Genomic DNA, 14383 nt, shown 5'->3' with positions numbered 1-14383 from the left:
TCCCTGGTGGCGCAGCGGTTGAGAGTCCGCCTGCCGATGCGGGGGACACGGGTTCGTGCCCCGGTCCGGGAGGATCCCACGTGCTGCGGAGCGGCTGGGCCCGTGAGCCGTGGCCGCTGAGCCTGCGCGTCCGGAGCCTGTGCTCCGCAACGGGAGAGGCCACAACGGTGAGAGGCCCGTGTACCGCAAAAAAAAAAAAAAAAAAAAAAGGAAAAAAAAAAGAAGAAAAGGTTATAGCAAAACAAATCACTACAAGCAACACATTTCACAGCACCTACCACAGAGTAAGTGATCAGTACACATTGAGCTTATCATTACTTTTATCGCGATGATGGTGGTGACGATGATGGTGGTAGTGATGGTGGTGGTGATGATGACGGTGGTGGGGGGGGGTGGTGACGATGGTGGTGGGGGGGTGGTGATAAGGGTAATGACGGTGACAGTAATGATGATGTTATCATGTGGTTTCCCCCACCCCAACACCCTGACCTCTTCCCTCTACTTTTCGAAATTCTGTTTATTCTAACTGCAGTTCTTTTAATGTTGGCATGAGTTTTCTAAACGAAAATGTATATGCACACCTTTTCTCAACAGGAGCGAAATACCACTAATTAATGGGCAACGGGTTAAAAAATGCTCATCATTTCATCCAATGAAAAAGATATTTAAAGTTAAACTATCAGTTCAGCAGAGCCGTTCACTCAGCAACCCCAAATTAACAATACGGGACTTGCAAGATAAGACATGGCAGGCTTTTTGGATTTTGAACGTGGTGAATTACTGTTAGTGACGATCACATATGCATTTGTAGTATATCCAAAATGAAAATACAAACCTTATTACCCATATGATCACAAACAACAGGAGAGCTTGTATGCTCATTTTACACAGTTGTTTCCCTTTAATGTAACAGGCAGTCCTTTCATACCGCCACACGCCACGTGACAAATACGACACACTGGGAAGAACTTCGCATTCTTGGCAACCTTCTATTGTTAACGGTTTAGGCTCTGTGGAACGTTTAAAAGCAGTGACAAGTATTTGGCTTTGTTACTTCTATGAATTGCAGTTTATATGGGAAAACTGGCCTCAGAGAGGGAAATTACACAGTGCTGTTTCTGAACAGGCAGACTATACCCGGTCTGTTAAAACCTGGGTTTTAGAGATCTCACAATGGAAACCGCGTGGCAGCAGTGCCACCCTAACGCTCCTTTGTGGGGCCTGCCCCAGCTCCAAAAGAAGAGGAACTGAGTGTCAGCATCTCCTGGGCTCCGCGTTCACTCAGCAAACATTTCCTGGGTGCAAATCTGGGAGCCGGGACCTCAGTAGTCGTTGGAGGGCACAGAGGAATAACACCCAACCCTGCCTACCAGAGGTGCCCGATCTAGAGAGGACGGCAGGCTTAGTTCATCCCAGCACGGTGGCCGCAGAAGGCGGTGTGTGCGGACAGTCCACGGAAGCACGCATGCTCAGACTTCGCTCAACCCTGGCCCGTCAGCCCCTGCAAGGCAGCAATGCTGCCTGACTTAGATCACCAACCATCCTGGCACCTTCTCAGCACAAGACAGGGCGGCTCCCAGGACTGGAAGATTTTGTGCTTCAAGCCCAGAAGGGAACGGCTACATTACCTGGAGGGAACACTGTTTCCTCACTAACCTCCTCAATCTATTTCTCAAAGGAGTAAAAACAGGCATCTTCTGAAGAAAGCAAACAATAGCCAGAGTGTTGTTAACTGTGCTGGTCAGGACCCCAGCACAAAGTGACTAGCACTTTCCAAAGGAGGTTACCAAAGGCACAGTTAGAACGATGTGGACGGGTTTAAAGGGAACAAAATAGACTGAGGAGGCACCCAGGGGCTAGTGACAGTGGTCCTTAGGCCCTGGAGGCGAGCGGAGGGGCCGTTGCCAGGGAGACGCTGCCTGGCGGGTGCTGTGCCCTCCTCCAGGGCCTGGCCGGGAAGGAGCTGGAAGGACATCCACCCACCCCTTTCTCCTCTCTGGGCGCTCCGTCACTGGAGATCAAGGACGGGCCAGGTGGTGCAGTCCTTCCAGGCTGCCCCTAGCTCAGGGCAGTGGAGGCGGGGGGCGGGGGACACACAGTAGGGCAGCAGGGAAATGCACACCCCACCAGTGAACAAACTATGAATTCTCACGATTTTCGAGCCTCTACTACTTGCCAGTACAAGGGTTGGTAGTGAAGGCACGAACAGTGACGGCAGATGATTTCTCAGCCTCGAGGGGCCCTGCGGTCGGGGGCGACGGCGACAGCCAGGTGACCCCAGCTCCTCACCCCACCCCCATACAGCCTCTGCCGCCACTGGCGGGAGCATGGAGACGACGGACGGAGCTCCATCCACCGCTCCCCAGACCCGAGCAGCTCCAAGGGCCTGCAACTTCCTTGCCTTTCGGAGGCGGGTGGTCCGGGGCGCTCCCCCGACGTGCGCACGTGCGTGTGGATGGGTGTCGTCGGCTTAAAGAAAAACACACAGCCTGAGAGCTGTGACTTTAAGTTCTGTTCAGGGTCCTCCTGCAGACGACAGCCCGGGAGACAGCCTCTCAGCAGCTGGGAGGGAACCGTTCCCAAGAAGAAGAGGGAGAGGCCAGTTTATATGTGATTGTTGGCCTGGAAAAATGTGCCGTGAAGCACACATCTTGGGAAAAGATCACTGCCAGTCGCAGAGAGAAGATAACTCAAGTTAATGATTTAGCGCTTTTCTACGGAGGGGAAGACGCAAGAATTAAAATCTTCCTGAGATAGACATCTACCTGCCTGAGGGGCCTGTTGTCCAGAGCACAGAGGGCCTCGTCCTGATTTCACCCTGACTCCCTCTCCAGGTGCCCTGCCGCCGGCGGCCGCGGCGGCTGATGGATCAGTGCTTGCAGAGCCAGCTGCTCAGCAGCCCTCCCTGTCCTTTGTTTACAGCGGGGGGTTTTTGCGGGGGCGGGGCGGGCGTTGCTATCACGGAGGGAAAATGACAAGGAATATCCGAGAGTTTGATCGTTTTCCGCAAATACCCACAAGCCTCCTCTCCCAGGACTTCCCGCCGGATGGTTATTTGCTGAAATATCTAAACGGGCCAGAAGGAGGGCCAGGAGGCTGAAGGGCTCGGCTGGCCCCTGGGCTTCTGGGTCCTGCGTGCTTTCTCACCACATGTCTTGGGGAAAATTCTTCTCACTTTTCCTTTTAGGGAAGAAAATCATGTATAAACACTGCCCAGGAAAGTGGGAGGCAGGTGAGGAAGGAGGACAGGAGCCCGGCGTGCGTGAGACCACGGGGCCCACGTCCAGGAGGACAAACCAGCTACGGGCCAAGTCAGTGCAAAGAAGGGTGGAAGTCATCTGCGAGGCGGCTTTTCTCTTTTCCTAAGGAGCCCTCCAGGGAGGTGATCGTTACTCCAAGGCTTTCCTGCGCCCCTGGCCTCCGCCCGCCGGCGTCATGGGGTGTGTGTCTACTCCATGTGGGCAAAGGGGCGGCAATATTCACGTCCCAGAAAAGAGGAGGGAGGGAGAGACGGCAAAGGAGGCTGTGATGCCCCGTGATGGTCACGTCTGGTGATGCAAGATGGAAAAGGAAAGAATAATTGCTTTAGAGAAAAGCACATTTTTCCAAGGCTTTCCGATATTAACCCAAACCCTTTTATCAGTTAACTCTAAGCACAGTGGGATCCCAAGACAAACAAGCTATTTGTCACTGTAGGGATAATTTTTCTTGGGGACACTGAAAGCAATTTTAAAAAGTAATAAACTATTTAAAGGGGAACCGTCAGGTCAGAAATTAGACTTTTTTAAAAAATGTTTTATCTCTCTATTTTTCTACCTCACCGTGCTAAGCGAACCCTCGTGAAAACCACTTGTTGTCGACATTCCTGTTTTGTACTTCGGGTGCAAAGGACCTGATCTCTACACACCCTTCTGATACCAACAGCTCTATCTCTGTGCCATCAGTCGGGAGAGCCTTGGAGGCAACGGCCCCCTCCTTCACCTCCTGTGCTTCTTCCAGGCCACCCACTGCCTGTAAGACCCGGTCCTTCCCCACAGCACGCTCACGGGGGTGTCCCCCAGACCCTCACTGCTAGGTCCACACAGCACCCACGTTCAGAGAACAGGAGAACAAACAGGCAGGCAAGGCCTCATAACACAGCCATCTGCACGCGAGGAACTGATGTCAGCTTTCAGGGAGCCCTGGGCTCGGCCCCGCAAACGTCCCACACGCGCCGTAGAGATTGCGCCGCCGCCGCCCTCCAGCATCCCCGCCAGCCTCCAGCATCCCCGCCAGCCTCCAGCATCCCCACCGCCGCCCTCCAGCATCCCCACCGCCGCCCTCCAGCATCCCTGCCAGACTCCAGCACCCCCGCCAGCCTCCAGCCTCCCGCCAACCTCCAGCATCCCCGCCAGCCTCCAGCATCCCGCCAACCTCCAGCACCCCCGCCAGCCTCCAGCCCTAAACCCGGGCATGGCCCCTCCTCAACAGCCGAGCGCCAGCAGACCCACTAGGACTCACGCAGGTTAAACGTGCAAATGTGCGGGACTGAGTCCCCAGAGGTCGGGCCCAGAAGGCCACGCGGATCTCAGGGACAGGGTCAGGCCTGGCCAGAGTCGCGGCCCCAGTGGAGAGCCAGGGACAGCAGCCGAGAGCTGGAGGGGCAGGTGACGCTGAGAGCCGGGGCAGGCGCTGGGGTCCAGGGAATCAGCCCTGAGAAGCAGCTGATGGGGGAAAAGCCATCGGGAAGGCACAGACACACTGACGGTCTGCGAGGTCTGAGGCTCCGGCAAGTACTTTCTATCCGCGACATTGTTTGACTCCTCGTAACCCGGGGGGCGGGGGGGGGCGGTGGTAAGTATTATTGCCCCCATTTGACAGGTGGAAAAACTGAGACTCCGCTGAGTGACCTGCCTGAGGTCCCAGGTGGTCAGTGAGCAAAGAGAGCCGAGACCTGAACTCACCCCACACCAGCGTCCCATTCAGGCCGACCCAGCTAAGCCACCAGCCAGCAGAGGGTGAAGCGCGACTGCAGCCCACCTCCCACGGCATCTGTTTTATTATTAGGGACCCCTGAAATTTCAAAAGAAGCTGTGGGTGCCCACAGCGAATCTTACGCATCTCACTAGAAAAACACCCTGCTCGGGCCCTCTCCCCATACATCCCGGGCAAACACGGGGCTCTCATCAGTCAGGGAGCTTCCCTGACCACAGGGTGCCCCAAATGTCCCATAAGTGAAAGGAGGTGGCAGGACACCCAGCTAAGGAGTCGGGAGATGGGACCCTAGACCCCCGGGCAGGCCTGGGGGGTCACCGGGCTGCTCCCGGGTCCTGGTCCGGCCGGTACGGCAAAGCTTGCCACGCCCGACAGGAACCACGCGGCAGCGCAGCCTTCAGGTTCGAAAGCAGGGCAGCCGACTTCACCCCCGACACCCCAGTCCTCACACCTGTCAAGGGCTGGGTGAGCCCCGCCTTGCAGACTGGCTGGAACCCAAGGAGAGGGTGCAGGAGGGCCCAGGTGGTGGTGGGCTCCCTTCCAGAACACCTGGCTTTGTCCTCCCCATTTGCTAAGACGGACACCCCATGCGCTCCCTACTCTGAGAGGGGCTTTAAGGGCAGCTGCAAAGTGTAAAGGAGATGGCTGGCCACGTCGAGGCGCGGAGCCCTCGAGGCGCGGAGCCCTCGGCAAATGGGATTCTGCGCTGGCAGGAAACTTTCCCCGTGGTGAATACTTAAGTGAGTGACTGCATTCCAGCCGCTCTCGGGAAAGAACCTGTTTAAGAAGATCTTTGAGGAACTCTGTCTAAACAAAAGGGAGCTTTTCCCCGACCACCCAGCTCTGTGCACGCGGACAGCCCCGGGCAGGGCCGCTATTAAGGACAGGGGAGGGTCGGTGCCAGGTCACGACGCAGACAAAGCCCCTCTGGACTCCTGGGCCCGAAAGCTGCCCCCGACGGCTGAAAGCTGCGGGAAGGAAGTGACGACTCTTAGGGCCTGCTTTCCGTGTGCGGGGCAGCAGGTGAGGACGGGAACGAAGAAGAGGACAGAATTTCTGTGTATTGTGACCCCTGTTACCAGGTTTCCAGAAGCCAGGGAAGAACAGGATTCGTTTGCCCCAAGAAGACGCAGAGCAGGCGCTTTCACTCGCTCACTCATTCATTCACTCACCGGGCGAACACGAATGAGCGCCTTCCGTGGGCCCGGCACCGCTCGGGGACTTCCCTCTGCACGTTCTGTCGTTTCAGCTCCATCTGGAGGCCGGACGCTGCAGACAGAGGGTCCGGGGATGGCTGAAGACTGCGAGGGCCCAGCCGCACGCGCGGCCCGGTCCCCACAGAGGGAACGGGCGTCCGCTGCAAATGCGCGAGGGAGAAAGAGGCAAACTTGTCCCGAGTTGCCCGGCCTGCGAGGGTTTGAAGCCGGCCCCGTGGCCCCAGCCCCCTGCTGCTCCCACCATGTGGTCCTCGGTCCCCTTCAGGGGGGCGAGGCTCCTGTTCCCACACCAGCTGTTTGCAAAGTGAGCCAAAGCTCCGAGAGCCGAGAAGCTGGTGTGAGCCGAGTGAAAATGGAGACCGTGCACACCCACTGGAGGCTCAGGAGGACCCGTAAGGATACGTTTGACTCACTGATGCAGAGGATGGAAGCGAATACGTGAGGGATCGAAACAGCAAAGAGCCTCCTCCGGGGCGCATGGTCCAGCCCTCCCGCCGTACAGGCGAGGAAACCGAGTCCTTGCGGGGCTTCTCGACCTCCACGCTGTTGCCATGCCGGGCCGGGTAGCTCTGTTGTGCGGGGGCCGCCTTGTGCCCTGTAGGTGGCTCAACAGCCTCCCTGACCTCTACCCCCTGGATTCACAGAGCGCTCCCGGCTGCGGCAACCAACATGGCTTCCGACGCTGCCAAATTCCCGGGGGCAGTTGAGAAGCCAGAGTTGAGGCAACAGGACTGTTTACCCATAGAGGCGAGACCAGAAAGCAGGCCCGCCAGGCACCAGTCTGATGTTAGCACTCAGGACAGGGTTGAGCTACAGTCTACACAAAGGTCTCTACAGCTCAGCAACAACGGCGACGACAGCAGCACAGCTAACCTGAGAACAGGCAGAGGACCTGACTCGACATTTTCCTCCGAAGAAGGCATGTCAGTGGACGAAAGCCACGTGACAAGATGCTCAGCGTCACTGATCGCCAGGGAAACGCAAATCAAAACCACAGGGAGACACCACCTCACACCCACCAGGATGGCTGCCATCAAAGGACAGAAAATAACACGCGTTGGTGAGGATGTGGAGATGTTGGGACTTTTGTGCGCCGTTGGTGAGAATGTAAACAGATGCATACGGTGTGGAAAACAGTATGGAGGCTCCTCAAAAAATTAAACGTAGAATTACCATATGATCCAGCAGTTCCACTCCTGGGTATATACCCCAAAGAATTAAAAGTAGGGTCTCGGGCTTCCCCGGTGGCGCAGTGGTTGAGAGCCCGCCTGCCGATGCAGAGGACGTGGGTTCGTGCCCCGGTCCGGGAAGATCCCACGTGCCGCGGGGCCGCTGGGCCCGTGAGCCGTGGCTGCTGAGCCTGCGCGTCCGGAGCCTGTGCTCCGCAACGGGAGAGGCCACAGCAGTGAGAGGCCCGTGTACCGCAGGAAAAAAAAAAAAAAAAAAAGAGAAGAGAAGAAAAGTAGGGTTTCAAGGAGATATCTGTGCACCCTTGTTTATAGCAGCGCTCTTCACAAGAGCCAAAAAGTAGAAGTAATCTAAGTGTCTATCGACGGATGAATGGATAAACAAAATGTGGTATGTACACGCAGTTGAACGTTATTCAGCCTTAAAAGGGTAAGAAATTCTGACACCTGCTACAACACGGATGGACCCTGAGGACATCAGGCTCAGTGAAATAAGTCAGACACGAAAGGACAAATACTATAGGATTCCATCACGTGAGGCTTCTAGAGGAGCCACGTGCACGAAAACAGAAAGTAAAACGGTGGCTTCCAGGGGCTGGAGGAGGAGCCCGTGGGGAGCTGCTGCATAACGGGTACAGAGTTTCCACTTTTCAAGATGAAAAGCGTTCTGGAGATGGTTGTACAGCAATGTGAATATACTTAACACTACTGAACCGTACACTTAAAAATAGTTAATATGGTAAATTTTATGTTATACGCATTTTGTCCCAATTAAAAATAAAATGAAATAAGAAACAGGGTTGGAAGTGATGTCCTGGGGGCAGGAAGCCGTCGTGTCTTTCTCTTCCCCGATGGCGGGCACGCCACCTTGCTTTGCGTGGCCACGTCCCCCAGGAGCCTCCCTGTTGTCCCGTCGCACCCCAATCCACTGCTTGCAATACTTTTGCTCTTGCCTCTAAAGCTTGGAGAGGAAACGCCAGTGAGGTACAATATTTAGTAACTAGGGATCTTCAAAGCACAATGGTTAATTTATTGGATTAAACTGTGTGTATCAATGGGCAGGACAAAGCCTCTGGACAAGAAAAACTTAAAATCAAAACAACAAAAAAAAAGAAAAATGAAAACCTCTTCTCCTGAGCCTATCGGCTCTGGCTTTTGCAGATGACAGAAAGAAGCAGAATCAGCAGAGGAATTATTAACATATTTTAACATCTTTGTTGACATGTTGGAAAAGTTCTCTTTGAGTTAGATTTGGTCCAGAGCATAAGCCGAGTCCTGTGAAGTGAACCATGCTGGTGGTTCTCAAAGTGGGGGCCTTGGCCGGCCTACCAGCACCACCCAGGGCCACACTGGAAATGCAAGTTCTCAAGCAGCACCCCTGACTACTGGTTCGGAACCTCTGGGGTAGGCCCGGCGATCTCTAGCTTAACGAGACCTCAAGGAGATCCTGAAGCACCTGAAATTTTGAGAACCACGAAACCGCCATAGAAACTACAAAATCTCCTGAGACTATTCCCGCCAAGTAGGTCCTTATTTTGCCCCAAGTGGCCACAAAGGGCCACAAAAGCTAAAAAACAGAGGAAGCTTGAAACACCTGGCAGTCGTAGTAAATAAATAGTGTGACCCGTGTTATTCCAGATAACATTCTCCAGTTTCCTACTCCAGCCAGTCCTGGAGGATTTACCAAAAGCTAATAAGAAAAACGGAGACACCACCACCAGCTTCTCCACTTCTAGTGCCTGGTGGTGCCAGGCCCTGTTCCAGCAGCCTTTTACAAGCTGGCCCTCTCAGTCCCCACGTAACCCTGGGGTACAGGTGCTGTTTCATCCCATTTCACAGATGAGGACACTGAGGCACAGAGGTCTGGAAACGTAGACAGCACCAGACGCAGGACTGAACCTGAGGAACACGGTCCAGGGTTTGTGCTCTAGGTCATGACCTGCTGCTGCCAGAACTCTGTCAGCAGAGTTTAAACCACAGTGACCATCTTTTCCTTCCCCAAACCCTAATTCACACTGTTTCTAGAACTATCTTCAAAAACAGGAATCCAGGGCTTCCCTGGTGGCGCAGTGGTTGAGAATCCGCCTGCCGATGTAGGGGACACGGGTTCGTGCCCCGGTCTGGGAAGGTCCCACATGCCGCGGAGCGGCTGGGCCCGTGAGCCATGGCCGCTGAGCCTGCGCATCCGGAGCCTGTGCTCCCCAATGGGAGAGGCCACAACAGTGAGAGGCCCGCGTACCACAAAAATAATAATAATAATAATAAAAACAGGAATCCAGTCACCCCCTGCCTTGCACGGTTTGTGGATAGGCACAAACCTCTATCGTGAGGATGAAACGCAATGGCGTGCGTAAGGCCCGTGGCACTGTGCCGGGCACGGGGGGCTGAGCTGAGGCTCTTCCTGCAAATATCGAACCAAAGCATAGGCCAGCTAGACCATCATCTGAACCCGCAGCGAGAATCAACTCGGGAAAGAAACAGGAGAGGAGGCAAGGACACAACAGGGAGGGAGGGGCTCGGGGGAAGCCCTGCGCCAGGCTCACGTCGGCCGTGCGGGTATCCAGGGCCACAGGGCAGACGGAGGGCGCGAGGACCCCGCCTCCGTAAAAACCAGTCGAAAGATGAATTAGGCTTCTGTCTCTCTTGCCCTCCGTGTCCAGTCCGTTCACCAAATCCTGCTGATTTCAACCATGGTTGATAACGTTCTCGCTTATATTAACCAGTGTCCATCATTTAAATACATTTTTAAAATAAATTTACTTATTTTATTATTTTATTTATTTATTTTGGCTGCGTTGGGTCTTCGTTGCTGTGCGCAGGCTTTTCCCTAGTTGCGGCGAGCGGGGGCTACTCTTCGTTGCTGTGCGTGGGCTTCTCACTGCAGTGGCTTGTCTTGTTGCGGAGCACAGGCTCTAGGCTCGCGGGCTCCAGTAGTTGCAGCTCGCGGGCTCTAGAGCGCAGGCTCAGTAGTTGTGGCGCAAGGGCTCGGTTGCTCCGCGGCATGTGGGACCTCCCCAGACCAGGGCTCGAACCCGTGTCCCCGGCATTGGCAGGTGGATTCTCAACCACTGCGCCACCGGGGAAGCCCACCAGTGTCCATCATTTAAAAGCCACACTCGCTCTCACTCGCCGCCGACGGCCTGTCTCGTCGCCCACTAGCAGTGCCGCTGCCCCAGAAATGCTTCGATTGCCCGCAGTCCTTCGCCAGGTTAGGCCAGTGTCCAGGGCACTGGCTCCTCATCTCACTCGGGCTTATGCCAAAGATGTAAAATTTGGTGCAGAAGCCCGAGCCTTAATGCTTCAAGGTGTAGACCTTTTAGCTGATGCTGTAGCCGTTACTATGGGGCCAAAGGAAGGACGGTGATTATTGAACAGAGTTGGGGAAGTCCCAAAGTGACAAAAGATGGTGTGACTGTTGCAAAGTCCATTGACTTAAAAGATAAATATAGGGCTTCCCTGGTGGCGCAGTGGTTGAGAATCCGCCTGCCGATGCAGGGGACACGGGTTCGTGCCCCGGTCCGGGAAGATCCCACATGCCGCGGAGCGGCTGGGCCCGTGAGCCATGGCCGCTGAGCCTGCGCGTCCGGAGCCTGTGCTCCGCAATGGGAGAGGCCACAACAGTGAGGCCCGCATACCGCAAAAAAAAAAAAAAAAAAAAAAAAGAAGATAAATATAAAAATATTGGCGCGAAACTTGTTCAAGATGTTGCCAATAACACAAACGAAGAGGCTGGGGATGGCACCACTACTGCTACTGTACTGGCACGCTCCATTGCCAAGGAAGGCTTCGAGAAGATTAGCAAAGGTGCTAATCCAGTGGAAATCAGGAGAGGTGTGATGTTAGCTGTTGATGCTGTAATTGTTGAACTTAAGAAGCAGTCTAAACCTGTGACAACCCCAGAAGAGATCGCCCAGGTTGCTACGATTTCTGCAAATGGAGACAAAGAAATCGGCAGCATCATTTCTGATGCGATGAAAAAGGTTGGAAGAAAGGGCGTTATCACAGTAAAGGATGGAAAAACACTGAATGATGAATTAGAAATTATTGAGGGCATGAAGTTTGATAGAGGGTATATCTCTCCATACTTTATTAATACATCAAAAGGTCAGAAATGTGAATTCCAAGATGCCTATGTTCTGTTAAGTGAAAAGAAAATTTCTAGTGTCCAGTCCATTGTTCCTGCTCTTGAAATTGCCAACGCTCACCGTAAGCCCTTGGTCATAATTGCTGAAGATGTGGATGGAGAAGCTCTGAGTACACTCGTTTTGAATAGGCTGAAAGTTGGTCTTCAGGTTGTAGCAGTCAAAGCTCCAGGTTTTGGTGACAATAGAAAGAACCAGCTTAAAGACATGGCTATTGCTACTGGTGGTGCAGTATTTGGAGAAGAAGGACTAACTCTAAATCTTGAAGATGTTCAGCCTCATGACTTAGGAAAAGTTGGAGAGGTCATTGTGACCAAAGATGATGCCATGCTCTTGAAAGGAAAAGGTGACAAGGCTCAAATTGAAAAGCGTATTCAAGAAATCATTGAGCAGTTAGATATTACGACTAGTGAATATGAAAAGGAAAAACTGAATGAACGTCTGGCAAAACTCTCAGATGGTGTTGCTGTGCTAAAGGTTGGTGGGACAAGTGATGTTGAAGTGAATGAAAAGAAAGACAGAGTTACAGATGCTCTTAATGCTACACGAGCTGCTGTTGAAGAAGGCATTGTTTTGGGAGGGGGCTGTGCCCTGCTTCGGTGCCTTCCAGCCTTGGATTCAATAACTCCAGCTAATGAAGATCAGAAAATTGGTATAGAAATTATTAAAAAAACACTCAAAATTCCTGCAATGACCATTGCTAAGAATGCAGGTGTCGAAGGATCATTGATAGTAGAGAAAATTTTGCAAAGTTCTTCAGAAGTTGGTTATGATGCTATGCTTGGAGATTTTGTGAATATGGTGGAAAAAGGAATCATTGATCCAACTAAGGTTGTAAGAACTGCATTACTGGATGCTGCTGGAGTGGCCTCTCTGTTAACTACAGCAGAAGTTGTAGTCACAGAAATTCCTAAAGAAGAGAAGGACCCTGGAATGGGCGGGATGGGTGGGATGGGAGGTGGGATGGGAGGTGGCATGTTCTAATTCCCAGAATAGGGCTTTACCGCCGTCAGTGAGCTGCGAGGGGAAGCTCAGGGCAGTGTTCCTCACCAGTAACTGGAAGAGAGGTCAGTTGAAGGAGATGACTGAAGAAAAGGCTGGCTGATATTTTAAGAAAATCACTATAACCATCAGTTACTGGTTTCAGTTGACAACATAGAATGGTTTACTGCTGTCATTGTCCATGCCTACAGATAATTTATTTTGTATTTTTGAATAAAGACATTTGTACATTCCTGGTAAATGAGTATTAGAGCCATGCACCAATGTACTGCTTTCAACTTAAATCACTGAGGCATTTTTACTACTATTCTGTTAAAATCAGGATTTTAGTGATTGCCATCAACAGATAAGAAGTTAAGCAGCCTTTCTGTGGAGAGTAAGAATAATCATGTACAGAGTAGAGTAATATCCAATTATGTGACAACCTTTGTGTAATAAAAATTGTTTAAAGTTAAAAAAAATAAAATAAAAAATAAAAATAAAAAAATAAAAGCCACACTCCTGCAATGAAAGATCCCAAACCAGCTTTTCCGTCCAGGTAATCACGAGTCAGGCAGTGAGAATTCTGCATCTCGAGGACAGCCTTTCCTTCCTCTCTTCCTCTCACTCACATTCTTTCTCCATGCCATTCAACCTCTCATTCTTTCTTTATTCACGTTTCTCTCCCTCTCTCTTTCCTTCTCATTTGGCTGTTGAAAAGTTGAGAGCAAAATTTAGCAGCCAATTTTAGCAACTTTCTCAAATCCTAAAAGGTATTTTTATTCTTCCTTCTCGTGATTATTAATTTGTTATTTACTATTATTTACTTATTATTATTTACATTATTTCACATATGATCTAACGTTGTAAGCCACCTTGAATCTTTTCTGGAGTCGAACAAACATAAAGAAATAATAGATTCATGCTGAATGCAAGACATCCCCTGAAAGTATTTAGAAATAAAGAGAGAGGGAGGAAGTTGTGATATGAAGGCCTCATGATTTTTACTCTTTCCCTAAAAATTACAGCTTTTCAAATATTGCTGGTAAACTGAGGGTTCCACTCACATACGTCCTCGGGTCTTTGCCTATTAAGAAATTCTGTGACCTTCTTAAACGGAAGGTTTTGAAACACCCAAACATAAGAGTTGATAGAAGGTGCTGGTAACTACAGCTCAAGTGTGATAGAATTTTCATCCTACAGGGAGGCTTCGGGGCTGCTGAAAGCCCCAGGCCTTTCGCACTTCCCAGGCTGGCTTGTGTGCCGCAGCACAGGGCACTGAGCTGCAGTGCCGGGCGTTGACTGAAGACGTTGCGATGATCTCCAGACAGTTTGCCGTCCGCGGCAGAGCAAGGCCGCTGCAAAATCAATCCTGAATCCCGAGGACAAAGGAAGCACTGCCGAAGGGAGCTGGCTTTATTTTGTGGTTTTCATTATTGCTGAACTCAGAGGGGGAACTAGATTACTATGAACATTTCCTCAAAGAAAAGCAAAATCCAATCCATGAAAGTAACAGATAATTATATAGAAAGACGTCTGAAATATCACCTCCCTCACAGAGCATCTCGGCGCATGGAAAGACCCTCCATCCTCTCGGGGACGTCCTCTCAGATGGATCGGTGCCTGTGGGCCGGGCACGTCCAGCCGTGACTACTGTCAAACCGCAAGAGAACTACTTCCGCCCCGGGCCACACGGATGGCGTCAACTCTGCAGAGGCAGAGAGCAAACCCTCCACGAAACGAAGTGCTCTGTCCCTTTCATTTCTTCTCCTTGACATCAGGATCTTACCCACACCACAAGTCACAGTTCCGGAAAGGCGATCTTTCATCAAAGCACAGAGGAACCAGCGACGCAGGAGAAGAAACCATACTCACGCGATAA

General features: G+C 52.0%; 1 protein-coding gene and 1 pseudogene across 5 annotated transcripts in view; one reads left to right on the top strand and one right to left on the bottom strand.

Moving 5' to 3' along the window:
• The window catches only part of EIPR1 (EARP complex and GARP complex interacting protein 1), a 445878-nt gene that overhangs the window by 289981 nt on the left and 141514 nt on the right, over positions 1-14383 (bottom strand). The window lies entirely within an intron of this gene.
• On the top strand, positions 11048-12763 carry LOC131764962 (60 kDa heat shock protein, mitochondrial pseudogene; annotated as a pseudogene).

Source organism: Kogia breviceps, chromosome 11 (assembly GCF_026419965.1).
Source record: "Kogia breviceps isolate mKogBre1 chromosome 11, mKogBre1 haplotype 1, whole genome shotgun sequence".
Taxonomy (NCBI): Eukaryota; Metazoa; Chordata; class Mammalia; order Artiodactyla; family Physeteridae; genus Kogia; species Kogia breviceps.
The sequence above is the reverse complement of the archived record's forward strand: the minus strand, read 5'-3'. Positions and strand labels throughout refer to the sequence as shown.